Raw genomic sequence first — 12,470 nt, forward strand, 5'->3', positions numbered from 1 at the left:
TTTCTCTGTCTGGTGACCCTGAAATGGTTTCTCTGTCTGGGGGCCCCAAAATGGTTTCTCTGTCTGGGGACCCCAAAATGGTTTGCCGGTCTAGAGACCACTACTATTTGTCCAGACTGGTACTAAGTCCACTACTATTTGTAGCTGTGATGGAGGTGCTGGCTCAGAACGTAAAGGAGGGTTTACCATGGGAGTTGTTGTTTGCAGATGATCTGGTGTTGATTGCAGAAAGTATGGATGGACTGAAGGAAAAGATGAACAAGTGGAAGGAATGTATGGAGACAAAAGGTCTGAAGGTGAATATCGGAAAGACAAAGGTGATGGCAAGTGGTAAAGCATGTGGTGAGGTGGAAAGAACTGGGAAGTGGCCTGTGCTGTGTGCAGGAAGGGTGTCGGAGTGAACTCCATTCAATGTACCATGTGCGCTGAGTGGGTTCATCAAAAACGTAGTGGTCTGAGAGGGTCATTAACCAGTGTGGCAGCTACATTCAAATGTAAGGTGTGCACAGAGGGAGCTGCAGATAGAGGAAATGTTGAGTTGGATCTTGGAGACGGCGTGAAGCTGGAAGGTGTGAAAACATTTTGCGACCTCGGAGACATGCTGAATGGAGATGGTGGATCAGACTTGGCAACGGTTGCTAGAGTGAGATGTGCATGGAAGAAGTTTCGGGAACTGAGTGGCATGCTGTTGAGGGGAGTGTCGTTGAAGCTGAAGGGGAAGGTGTATGCTGCATGTGTGAGAAGTGTTATGATTTATGGGAGCGAGACATGGGTAATGAACGTAGAGCAGCAACGAAGGTTGGAAAGGGTGGAAATGCGAATGGTTCGATGGATGTGCGGAGTATCGTTGAGAGAGAGGAAGACAAATGATGAATTGCGAAAGATGATGGGAATAGAGTCTGTGATTGATGCTGTGAAGAGGAACAGGTTGAGATGGTTTGGTCATGTGTTGAGGAAGGATGAAAGTGACTGGTTGAGAAGAGTGATGGAAATGAATGTAGAAGGAAGTAGAGGACGGGGAAGACCGAGAAAGACTTGGCGAAAGATGGTGGAAGAAGAAATGCGGGCAATGGGGTTAAAACAAGGAGAGATGCAGAAAATAGGGCAAAATGGAGAAGATTGTCATGGGGACCGCAAGGCTAACCCCTGCTCTAGCAGGGAAAATGGCCTTTAAAATGCATGTTGTTGTGTTGTGGTCTGGAGACCCCGAAATGTTTTCTCCGTCTGGGGACCCCAAAATGGTTTCTATGTCTGGGGACCCCAAAATGGTTTCTATGTCTGGGGACCTCGAAATGGTTTCTATGTCTGGGGACCCCGAAATGGTTTCTATGTCTGGGGACCCCGAAATGGTTTCTCGGTCTGGGGACCCCGAAATGGTTTCTGGGTCTGGGGACCCCAAAATGGTTTCTGTGTCTGGGGACCCTGAAATGGTTTCTATGTCTGGGGACCCCGAAATGGTGTCTGTGTCTGGGGACCCCGAAATGGTTTCTGTGTCTGGGGACCCCGAAATGGTTTCTGTGTCTGGGGACCCCGAAATGGTTTCTCTGTCTGGGGACCCCAAAATGGTTTCTATGTCTGGGGACCCCAAAATGGTTTCTATGTCTGGGGACCCCAAAATGGTTTCTCGGTCTGGGGACCCCAAAAGATTTTTTCATGTCTGGGGACCCAAAAATGGTTTCTATGTCTGGGGACCCAAAAATGGTTTCTATGTCTGGGGACCCCGAAATCGTTTCTATGTCTGTGGACCCCGAAATGGTTTCTATGTCTGGGGACCCCGAAATGGTGTCTATGTCTGGGGACCCCGAAATGGTTTCTGTGTCTGGGGACCCCGAAATGGTTTCTGTGTCTGGGGACCCCGAAATGGTTTCTGTGTCTGGGGACCCCGAAATGGTTTCTGTGTCTGGGGACCCCGAAATGGTTTCTGTGTCTGGGGACCCCGAAATGGTTTCTGTGTCTGGGGACCCCGAAATGGTTTCTGTGTCTGGGGACCCCGAAATGGTTTCTGTGTCTGGGGACCCCGAAATGGTTTCTCTGTATGGGGACCCTGAAATGGTTTCTGTGTCTGGTCATGGACACATGTTGAGCGGATCTTAATCCTCCATTTACATGGTGCTAATTTAGTTGCTAAATGATTCTTGAGTTCATCTCCTCTGTTCTATTCTCTGCCACCAATTACGTGTTCATGGTGTTACGTGCTCCTCCCCGACCCCCTGGTCACGGTGTACCTCCGAGCCCCGAGAGGAGTCACAGCAGAAAAATGTGTTATTCTGTATGTCAAAAATCAATGGAGAAGCCACCCCAATTGTTACTCACAAACAAATATTGTATTAAGATCACACAAGAATAACAGTACAACAATGATAGCAATCAAGCAAGCAATCCATCAAGTACAAGCCTGATGTTGGCTTCGTGGTTAGGGTGCCGGCTTGGGATCTGAGGATCCTGGGTTCGAATCCTGGTCGATCGCTGAATTAACGCCAGGGGGGTTGACTCAGCCTGTCATCCTTCCGATGTCGGCAAATTGAGTACCAGTTCACTGGTAATTCCCTGTGTGTCGCAAGAGTCGACTAACAGGGTTGGTGGCAGGAAGGGCATCCGGCCAAAAAACATTGCTTCAAAAAGGGGACCAAGGTGCCCAAAAAGGCCAACCCCTGCTCTGCAGGGAAAAATGGCCTCTAAAGGTGGTTCTTCTAATGATAGCAATCAAAAGTACAATCAATATATATCCTATGATGGTGCCATCAGTTTTGTAAGTCAAATCCGACTTTACGCCACTCTTCTAGAGTAAATTTCAGTTCAGCGAACGTCATTATGTGCGACTTTACGTCACTCCTGCGGACGTCAAAAAAAAAAATTTCCCTTAAAAATATATTTCAAATAAATAAAATAGTACATAAATTAACAATAAAAGAAGCTAAAAAACAATTTAAAATACAAGAAAAAGCACATTAAAAATATATATAAATGTACGTACAGTATACTGTACGTATGCTGCGCAGCTGCTGATTCTCATTCAAAACAGAGGAGACGGACAGTATTCCTTTACTGTGTCTGTGTCAGCCATGGGTCCTAAGAACGATAATGCTAGTGTTTCCAAGCGTAATGTGGTTACGATGGAAGATAAGTTAAATCTGATTAAAAGGTGAAAAAGTGTCGGTGATAGCGCATAGACCTTATCGCGAATCGGAACCGCAATGCGTCATGGGATCGGAAAGGGGCAATAGCGCCGCCGGCGGTCGCTGTCACTTTGACAGACTGCTTGGTATTACACACCGCGGAACAATTTCATACATTTCCAAACCTACAGGAGGAAACACGTCGGACAAAAAAATTGTAAAGATGACGAACATTGTAGACAAGTTCCAGCCCGGCGATATTTGCATGGCCGATCGAGGTTTCAACATTCAGGAACTGTTCTTGCATAAGCAGGTTGTTTCTCTTCTCCAATGGGAACCCCCCTTTCCCTCAAATATTTCTTTAAATCGCTGGATTTTAATGCCAAAAAACGCTGAATTTCTTTCACATTAGCCATCTTCCTTTCCGTAAGCACAGCGTCGATCGTAGACAGATGCTTCCTCTTCTGGGTTCGTGTTTACGTTTGCCCCCTTTTCGATCCCATCATGCTTTGCGGTGGAGCACCCTCTGTTGATATTTACCGATTCGCGATAAGGTCTATGCCTTAGGGCTGCCACGGTCGACGGTATCGACCATCATTCATGATAGGGAACGTAATCTCGCATACGTCACTGAAAAAGCGCCGCCGGATAAGACTGCTAAAAGGTGTGTTTGTGTTCAGAAGAGACGCCATGTTTAAGGTGAATTACATAATCTTATTAATTTTATTTATTATTCTTTACAAATTCATTTATTTATGTGTTTTTAGTGTTCTTTAAGGTTTAGCGATAGTTATATACTTTCGCGAGTTATTTACTCGTTTTACGGTGTGTGTCTTCATTTTAAGGCTTTTTTTTTTTTTTTTTTTTTTTTGTATACAAGATCGAGGCTTGTGAAAGAGCTAAAAGGCATTACGCCCGGTTTACGTCAAAAACCGAGTTACGTCACGGCTTATGGAACCAATTAATGACGTAGGCCTGGGTATTACTGTATATAACTCACTGTGCTCCAGGTGAGTGAAACAACATCCCCAATGTCTCTTATTCCCGGCTTCAAGACAAAGTTGATTCGCTCCAGCGATCGCCAGAGCGATGTCCAATCGAGACCAGAATCCCGTTCAGATGGCAAGAACAGTCACACAGCCAAAGATGCACAAAGGTGCCCTCAAGGCGACTGGGAAATCACACCCTCGGGTATGGACGTTCCACAGCTCACAGTCGGCGACACGCAGACTTTCTACTCAAAAGCCACGTCACACACACACACCCCAGATCGACGTCTGAATGCGGTGAAAATGGTCGAAAGGAGACGAAACCGTGAGCGAAGCGCAAGTCCTGCACGAGTCAAAATGGCCGACGGCCCGGTCTCGTGGCTCAACGGCACGAGGATGATTCTCTCCTGAATCTATCGCAAAACCTGACACGCAGGTTAATCTGTCACAGCGATAACCCCTCTGTCGCAGGAATCCCTTTCCTGGGAAATCCGAAAGTTCGCTAGTGACTGTTGTTCACCAACGTTCGCTCCAGGCCGCAAATAGCTCGGCTCCTTGTCTGACTCACTCGCTCCGCCTTCTTTTTCTCCTCTTCCTCTTCGTCGTCCGGCTCCCGAGCCGATTTCCTGTTTCTTTTAACATTCACTTTTTTACCTTTTGAAAACAATTCATGAACAATAAACCTTTTGAAAACAATAATAGTACCTGGAATCAGAAATATTTACAGTGGATGAAAACCACCACAACGGAAGTGACGAGTCCGTAACAATGGCCTCTGGCATTTATCCATTCAGACCAAAAATATTTGACCCTTGGGCCTTTACTGCGTTTTCAACTTTACATGTTTTACCATGTTTCCCAAGAGGAAAAGCTAGTGGTGAACAAAGTGCAAAAACGTTGTGGAAAGTGAGGTCTTTGACACAGAAAGGAGGTTTTGGATAAGTTTGGTTGAGGTGAGAATAAGTGGCGCCACTGCATAGGCAGGAATTGTCCCTCCAAGTCCTGTATAATATCTACCAAGCAGAGAAATGTAAAGAAAGTATCAGGTGCAGTGAATGTTCTGGTTTTGCTCTATGGGAGAGGGGATTCCAGCAAACGTCACCAGTTCATTAACGTAGTTGAGGAAATGACGTACACGTACCACAGCACAAGTGGTTTACTTGACCCCTGCTTCAAGTCGGGGGCATTATTAGTCGCAGCACAAAATATATTTCACCACCTCCTCCACCCTCCCCCAAGGCTGCTCCCGACGGAGTGGGTTTCTAGTCACCGAAATATCCAATGGAATAAGGAATACCAAAAAATAAACAAGGTTTCATTTTTACCTCTGCCACCAAAGGTGGATGGAGGTGATGTTTTCACCCCTGTTTGTGTGTGAACAAGATATCTCAGTTGTGGACCGATTCGGACGAAATTTAGCAGAGATGTGGCGTATGTGACCAGGACGAAATGATTAGATTTTGGTGAAGATCCGGATTTGCATGTTAGAAATTTTAAAGTGATTCTTCACCATTGAGTTCGCATGAAAAGCGACATATAACTTTTTCTTTTTTTTTTAAGTTTCAACGAATCGTGAATAAACTTAGTGGATGAGTTGGTTCGGTGAAGAGAACAAGCTGATTACATTTTGGTTCAGGTCCGAATCCAGATCCGGCCTTTCAGTGGATACAAAACATAAACTGTTCACCAGGTGGAGGTATGCTCTCTACCGAGTACTGTTCTCGTTACCCTCACCCGAGGAGAGGGTATTGCATTTGAGTCCGTTTGTCTGCACAGAATAAATATGATTTTCTCTGCAACCGTTGGTCTGATTGACAGGAAATTTTCACCAGAGGTGCAACTCCACCTGCATAATTTTTTTAAATAATGATGTCAGTCACGTTGTTCGGCCGCCATCTTGGAAAAATCGAAAAACTTTGCACCTCTGTATCTCCAAAAGCGCTGAATCGAAAAAATTGACGGCTCATTGTAAAGAACTCTCCATGGGGAATAAAATATGTTAATGATGTCATGGTGCCTCCATTATGACGTCATAATTTGACAAGTACAAAACGGAATCCGATCAAGATTAAATTTCTTGTGAGCATAATCTCAAAATAAATTAGTGGAGAAAAAACAATGCTGACGTCATCGATCAGGTGGTTCGGCAGCCATATTTGTTTTTAACACAAAAGCCTTAAAAACGACTGAAAATACATCCTGGCGAGGGTTTTCACTCTCTGCTCTTTTTCTTATTTCTGTAATTTATTCCATTGTCACTTTACATGAAACATTTGCATTAAAGATCCTGGAAAACAACTTTTTGTTCTGCAAAACTCCCGGAAATTTGGTCTTCCAAAGCTGTGCAAACCCTGTAATTGGTCTTATGTGGTTGGTACTTCCCAGCTTGATGAAATTACATTCAGCACATTTTACATTGCCAGACTTGTTTAGGCTCTCCCATCCTAAAACTTGTTAATTAACCCTCCCCTATATGAAGGGGAGGCTCACACCCGTTGTTGGGTTTATTGTCCCCCGTCGCACCGCGGAGCGAAAGGGGGACTATGGTTTTCCCCTCCGTCCGTGTGCGCTAACGTGCGTGCGTAAGCAAAGGACCGAATTCTAATTTGTTGTGTGAGTGCAACCCACGTCAAAATCCAAGATGGCCACCACCATGTATGTCTGAACCATGTGAGCAGAATATCTTGAAAAACAAGCATTCTGAGTATTGCGCTGCAATACATGTCCCCTACCAAAGTTCAAAGTGCCATAACTTTGTCAAAAATGATCGAATATGCAAATTTATGCACGGTTGATGCTGGTTTTCAAACTTGATCTGAGGTATGCTGAGACACGTGTGTCACGCCTCGCCTCGTTGATAAGCCCGCAAGGTCGCTCCGTGGAGCAGCCTGCACGTATTGCACTGTGTGAATTATATAAATTATTACCAACTCACGGTCTGAGGTACTAGCGATTCAAGATATCCATTTTTTTATGGCACATTGGAGAAGCCAATGCAAGGTTTCTTCTTCCTCAGCTTGTTACAACTCTGTCAAATGCGATCGAGTTTAAAAAGTCAGAATTTGACCAAATCTGTTTTATTCGTTTGTTAATATACTTCAGCTATTGACAAATCTTAAATTAGAATTTTATTTGAGGTTAAAATGACCGCAACAGGTCGTGTCCAACGATGCTTTCAGTCTGTACATGTGATAAATAATTAAATCCGCACACGACGCCTCTTCTTCTTCACACAATAACAACTTCTAGCTTCCAGACCGTACATCCAATCATCTTGAAATTTTGCACACTTGTTACTCTTCATGACTTCTACTGTAGTATGAAGTTTCACATCGATCAATAAAGCGATTCAAGAGATATCCATTTTTAAAATATTTTCGTTTAACGATATCTGCCAAACCACGTGAGCTATCGCAAATTCCAAAAGGACATTTTAGTGGATTGACATGCTGAACAGATCTGTGAAGTTTCCCCTCGATTGGATCAAAAATGAATAAGGAGCTCGGTTTTAAAGGTTCATGCTTAAAAACGTCATAATTCTGAAACCATGTGATGCATGACGTCATGCTCGCTGACTTTTTTGTTCATCATGGGCATGCGATTCTGCCTGCAAAGTTTGGCCTCGATCTGTTCAGCCGTTGCAGAGAAAGGGGTTTTTGTGTTTTCACGAAAAACAATATGGCGCCCGAACCACGTGACCTGTGACGTCATAATTACCATTAAAATATTCTACAGACCGAGTCCCTCCTATGGTGAAAATTTGATCTCAATCGGTCCTATTATTGCAGAGAAAATCTCTTTTAAAGGAAATTAAAACTTAAAATGGCACTGAGTTAAGGATCATCAGAATTATCAGAATTCCCAAAGTTCAAAGTGCCAAAACTTTGTCAAAAATGATCGAAACGTCATGAAGTTCGAACTTGATCTGTTACTTATCATGAGGAAACCATGTGCCAAGTTGGAAATCATTAGCATGAAGCGTTTAGAAAAAAAGTCCGGAAAACTGTTCTTTGCGTGACGGACTGACAGACGGAGGGACGGCGTGCAAACCTTTAGTCCCCTCTGGTGTACACCGGTAGGGGACTAATAAGCGAAGTACCAGCTTCTAATCTGGTGTGTGGGTGTATCTAGGCATAAGGAAGAACCCCATTGAAAATTGGGTCGCCACGTCAAAATCCAAGATGGCCACCGGCATGTATGTCTGAGCCTTGAGTTGAATATCTTGAAAAACAAGCATTCTGAGTATTGCGCTGCAATACATGTCCCCTACCGGCAGTCTGTCGTCTGGAAAACTGTTGGGGAAATTACCAAGGGTTATTTGCCCACAGGTTCTGAATCGTTCCCAATCGCTAATTACCTCAGGATGGGCTCACCTGTGATTCGCACTCGGGATTTCGATTTATACACCTTGCAGACAGGTCAGCAGAAGCACGAGAAAATAAGTTGTGAATAAAGAACCTTTTTAGTCGCTAAATATCAGTAATTTATTATATTTTCCGGTTCATGATCAATGATCGATGTGTATATATATATATATGTTGCTCGGCTTGGCTCCGCCCCTCCGGAAGGCGCGCGCTGTGTCGCGCTGTTGACGTTCGCGAGACGAGGCTGAGGGCACGCGGTGCGGCTTGAGGAGAACTCTGGAATAAACAAGAGATATCCATTTTTAAAAATATTGTTGCGGATATGAGGATTATGTTTTTTTTGTATTGTACGTATAGTAAATTGTTGATTCTGGCCCCTCCTGCCTCCAGTGTTGTGTAAAGGTTAAAAGGGCGTCCCGGTAGTTAATTCCATAAAGCACACATTGAAGGACACGATAAAACCCTTGTTCAGTAGCTTATATCTTTATTATGTGTTTTAGATTAAGGCTTTGTCGTCCATTAAATGACACTCCATTGCACCAAGTGAAAAAGATAGATTCCCTTCATTCCCATTCCCAAAAACCTCCATTTCCCCTTTCAACAATTGCTATTCGCATTGCCAACCAACAATTGCCGCCATTGACCACGAGGCAGGGTTGGGAAAGAAAGGCGGGTCCCCACTTCATCATAGAGGGGAGGAGTGAGTCAGCCCCACTCAACCAACCACGAACAAGGGGTTGGACTTGGAGAGGGTGTGGAGAGAAACATCAAGGAGGTTCGCAAAGGTTGAGGGGCGGGGCCTATATAACCCGCCGCGGGACGTTCCCCAAGGAGATGAGAGATGAGCTATGACAAGAGCTGAGTTGTGAGGTCCAAGGCTTAGCTGCGTGGTGAGGTGAAAAAGAGAGAGCTGGGTTGTGAGGTCCGAGAGAGAGAAAGGAGATCATCCAGGGAAGCACAAGGCCTGCTATTCGTCGCCTTGCTCGCCAGCAGCAGCGTCCACAGCAGCAACAACACCCAACGAGCCGATCGTGCTGCAGGACCAGTTGGACCTCCCTATCCCGCCAAACATCCACCTGCCATCCCTATTATCATCATTCCCCGTGTGAATCGTTTCACGTTATGGTGAAACTTTTATCTCAATCGGTCCTATTATTGCAGAGAAGTTGTTTTTTAAAGGAAATTAAAACTTAAAATGGCACTGAGTTAAGGATCATCAGAATTCCCAAAGTTCAAAGTGCCATAACTTTGTTAAAAATGTCCTGGGTAGTTAATTAAGTCTGTATAAGCTAGTATTTTCCCTGTGTCTCTAAAAGCTTCTGTAAATTATTTTATTATCTTTCCTTCTCCTTGGTTTCTTTGAGCCTGTAAATAGTAATAAATAGTAATCGTATTTTCAACCTTTTTTTCGTCTTCTTATTCCTTTTCTTCACATCCGTCGTCTTTGTCTTTTCCATATTGAATAGCTGTGGCGCGATACGGCCAACGTCTGGGTGAATCGGGTGAATCGGGGAAACTGTTAGGTCGCGGTGCCTCCGCTCGGCAAACAACATCCTTAACCGCGGACCGCAACAATATTTTTGTTTAATTAACGATATCTGCCAAACCACATGCCCTATCACAAATTCCAAAAGGACATTTTATTTTTGTTTAATTAACGATATCTGCCAAACCACGTGCCCTGTCACAAATTCCAAAAGGACATTTTAGTAGACTGACATGCTGAACAGATGTGTGAAGTTTCCCCTCGATTGGATCAAAAATGAGGGAGCTCGGTTTTAAAGGTCCATGCTTAAAAACGTCATAACTCTGAAACCATGTGACGCATGACATCATGCTCGCTGACTTTTTTGTTCGTCATGGGTATGCGATTCTGCCTGCAAAGTTTGGCCACGATCTGTTCAGCCGTTGCAGAGAAAAAGGGTTTTCACGAAAAACAATATGGCGACCAAACCACGTGACCTGTGGTCATAATTACCATTAAAAAATTCTACAGACAGAGTCCATCATATGGTGAAACTTTTATCTCAATCGGTCCTATTATTGCAGATAAATTGTTTTTTAAAGGAAATTAAAACTTAAAATGGCACTGAGTTAAGGATCATCAGAATTCCCAAAGTTCAAAGTGCCATAACTTTGTTAAAAATGATCGAAACGTCGTGAAGTTCGAACTTGACCTGTAACCTATCATGAGGAAACCATGTGCCAAGTTTGAAATTTGCGTTAAGCGTTTAGAAAAAAAAGTCCGGAAAACTGTTCTTTGCGTGACGGACTGACGGACTGACAGACTGAGGGACGGCGTGCAAACCTATAGTCCCCTCCGGTGTACACCGGTAGGGGACTAATAAGGGAAGTACCAACTTCTAATCTGGTGTGTGGGTGTATCTAGGCATAGGGAAGAACGCTGTTGAAAATTGGGTCGCCACGTCAAAATCCAAGATGGCCGCCTCCATGTATGTCTGAACCTTGAGCAAAATATCATAGCATGTTTTCTGCGTCTTCCACTTTGTCAACTCATCACTTGGCCGACGGGAGACCTAGGCATAATGCTCGTTTGTTTTTTTCATTTTCTGCCGGCTTGCGTCTGAGCCTGACTTTTGGAATATTTTCTTGCAGCAGTAATGGGAATACGTACATGGGATTGGCATTTTTTTTTAACTTAACCTGTTTAAGGTCATAACATTTACCACAACTTGACTGTTTTGGCTGATCAAAACACAATTTCCCTCTCGAGAGCCTTGAGCAGTGGTTCCCAAACTTTTTTTTGTCCAACCAAAAATTTGAAATCGCCTTTCGGCCCTAATTGTATCAGTACCTATGATGAAAATTCTCAGAAAAAAAATATATATATATATATATATATTTGCAGGGGTTTTCAAGTTTGGGTCATGACCCTGGGTTTGGGAACTCCCTGACCTGGTCTAGAGCAAGGTGCATTTAATTTACATCATACCCTGAGTGAGGTCAAAGGCCTGGTTGCATAAAACATCCTGAAGGTAATATTTTGTGATTTCGATATTTCTTGAAGCATCCCCTTAACTTGAGGATGATTGTATATACACAAATATTCCTTATATATTTTTTTCTTCTGTAAAACCTTCCAAGAAGTTAAGGGTAAGGGAGGTCAAAGGTCAGAGTCTAACAAGTTTATAACTTGAACAGCTGAACAGATTTTTTTTTTTTTGTATACAGAATCGAGGATCGTGAAAGAGCTAACATTTATCACACAAACAAATCAAACAGAAACAAAATTATAACAAGCGTTACGCCTAGGTCCCCCGTCGGTGAAGTGATGTGAGTTGACAAAGTGGAAGACGCAGAAAACATGCTACGATATGATATTTCGCTCACAAGGTTCAGACATACATGGAGGCGGCCATCTTGGATTTTGACGTGGCGACCTAATTTTCAATGGCATTCTTCCTTATGCCTAGATACACCCACACACCAAATTAGAAGTTGGTACTTCGCTTATTTTTCGCGATATTTCGCTCACAAGGTTAAGACATATATATGGTGGCGGCCATCTTGTATTTTGACGTGGCGACCCAATTTTCAATAGCGTTCTTCCTTATGCCGAGATACACCCACACACCAAATTAGACGTTGGTACTTCACTTATTTTTCAAGATATTTATCTCACAAGGTTCAGACATACATGGCGGCGGTCATCTTAGATTTTGACGTGGCGACCCAATTTTCAATAGCGTTCTTCCTTATGCCTAGATACACCCACACACCAGATTAGAAGTTGGTACTTCGCTTATTTTTCAAGATATTCATCTCACAAGGTTCAGACATACATGGCATCAGACATACATGGCGGCGGCCATCTTAGATTTTGACGTGGGTTGCACCCACACACCAAATTTGAATGCGGTCCTTCGCTTACGCACGCACGCACGGACGGGAAAGCCATAGTCCCCCCCCCTTTCGCTACGCTGTGCGACGGGGGACAAAAAGAGGGAGCAGAAGACAAGATGGGGAGAGGAGGGGAAGCA

Source organism: Myxine glutinosa, chromosome 7, assembly GCF_964187855.1.
Source record: "Myxine glutinosa chromosome 7, kmMyxGlut1.1, whole genome shotgun sequence".
NCBI classification, from domain to species: Eukaryota; Metazoa; Chordata; class Myxini; order Myxiniformes; family Myxinidae; genus Myxine; species Myxine glutinosa.